A 2478-nucleotide genomic window follows, 5' to 3' on the forward strand; every position below is an offset into this window, starting at 1 on the left:
CAACATGTACCCAAAATAACTAGTTGCCAGGCCACCATTTCTGGAGATAGAATATGAGCAAGAACCAATGGGGCTGAAGGAAGAATTTGTAATATACAGAATACCCAACCTAGCTGTTGAACGTGAGGAGAACTTGAAACATTAGCTGATGAAGATCAAGGATTGTACCCTTCAGTTTGAATTATGATTTAATGCAAAGTAGACCAACATCCTCACAACTGGACCATTAGGAAACATCATGATATATGGAGAAAAGGTTGGAGCTGTAACGGATTTTGTCTTGCTTGGATCCCAAATCAATACTCATGGAAGCAGCAGTCAAGTGATGAAAAGTCATGATCTATTAGGTCAATGTGCTGCACAAGATCTCTTTTGAGTACTGACTGACAAGGTTATTACTTAGAAGACTAAGGAGTACCTGACCCAAGCGCTGGTATTCTCCATGGTCTCACATGCCTGTGGAACTGGGCCATTGAGGAAGGAGTGCTGAAGAAGGATCGATGCATTTGCATTGTGCTCAGAAGAATTTTCAAAGTACCATGGACTGCTAAAAGGACAAGCAAATGTGTCTCGGAAGACAGGGTGCTCTTTAGAGGCAAGGATGGCAAGACTTCAGCTTTGCACATGTTGTCAGGTGAGACCAGTCCCTGGAGACGGCCGTCATGCTTGGCCAAGGGGAGGGACGGAGAAAAACAAGGAGGCCCTCCACAAGACAGACGGACTTCGTGGCTGCCACCATGCGCTCAGGCATGGCATCAGTCGTGAGGATGGCGTGGGACTGGGCAGTGTTGCATTCATTTGTGTCTAGGGTCATTATGGGTTGGACCTGACTTGATGCCAGTTAACAACAGCCTTCTTTCAAGGGCACTGGGTATTACAAAGGGTTTGCCACCAACCATCTTAAAGGCTGAGGGTTTGAATATGCCTAGTGAGCAGTACGAGGGAAGAGAAGCTCTCGGTATCTGATTCCATTCAGACCCTCACTGTGTCCCAGTGAGGGTTGCCGGGTCAGAATTGGCTCCTTGGCAACAAACACCAAGCCACTTCTTCTCACCCCAGTCTACTCTTCCCATTATTAAAATGGGGTTCCCTCCATCAGACATCGGGGTTTCCCTTCCCCCAGTGAGATAGTTAAGGTTTATTGTGCCAACCTGGCTGATAAACACATGTTAATTGAAGGGCAGAGGGATAAATGGCTCGGTGAGCCTCACCTTTCTAGTTCTCAGGTCTCTTGCTTTCTGATGGTCAGACCAGGGTGCAGCTGCCTTAGCCAGTTCCCTGCTTCAGCTGGCAAGGTTCACTTCCTGCAAGACATTTCCGAGGAGAAGCCACACGGACCTACCCTGATGCAGCCCTTGGTGCTGGAGCAGCCGTGTGGAGACCCCTGCCAGCGCTGAGATGCTTACATCTTCACTGACTCGGCTTTCCTCCTGCAGTGACATCATTGTGTATGTTTTATGAAATTAAGGAGGACTTTGTAGATTGGTGTTGGATATATGGGCAAATATTGGACTTGTGGGCTTGGACAGCACTGGGTTGGGATGCTTTCTTAGTGTATACTTACCCTGTATATAAAACTCTCTCTTACATACATACCAGTTTCTGTGGATTAGTTTCTCTAGTTTACCTAGACTAACATCCCCAGTGGGGTCAAGTCCAGTCAACCTGTGCACTTTCCTGAATCTCTGTCCTCTTTTGCCTATGAGACGGCATCTTTGTTTCTTATTGCTGCTCTCACAGAGAGATGACACAGGGGTGGCATTTACCTACAGATATTTAGTTATTTTTGCTGTTGAGGAAGTTAGGAGTCTGACTGCCCTGAGCGACTGCAGGGGGAAGCCCTTCCTAGTGCATTTCTGCCTTCCCGGAGTAGGAGCTGGCAGTGCTTGGCATTCATGCGCTGGGAGATTCATTGCTCTGACATCTTCTCCATCAGCTCCCTTCCTCCATTGACATGCTATGTCTATGTCCCAGGAACTCCGTACAACTGGAAGGGATTCCATTCCGGGTACACCTTACACGGGAGCCCTTGTTATGTACTTGGCTGCTAACCTCAAGGTCAGCCGTGCACAACCTTCAACTGTTCCCCAGGAGAAAGAAAAGGCTTTCTACTGCCGTAAAGAGTTATAGTTTCAGAAAAATGCATGGGGCAGTTCTACTCTGCCCTAAAGAGTCACTACGAGAGGGACCACCTCAATGACAGTGAGTTTGTGTGTGTGTGTGTGTGTGTGTATTAACATGAAAGAGCCCCCTATTCTCAATTGGGATTGCAGCCATAAACAGATAATGAGTACATAAACAGATATTGACTAGGAACAAGCCCCCTTCCCTTCCTGAGACCATGCCCCTCACATACCTTTTTCACCTAGGACTGAAGTCATTCCAGGAAGTCTCTCCCAAGCCAAAAGCATAACTCACCTTTATAAACTAAACACAGCGACTCATGAAGAAGGCGCATCTTTAAACTGTCAAGGATAC

Source organism: Tenrec ecaudatus, chromosome 15, assembly GCF_050624435.1.
Source record: "Tenrec ecaudatus isolate mTenEca1 chromosome 15, mTenEca1.hap1, whole genome shotgun sequence".
Lineage (NCBI taxonomy): Eukaryota > Metazoa > Chordata > Mammalia > Afrosoricida > Tenrecidae > Tenrec > Tenrec ecaudatus.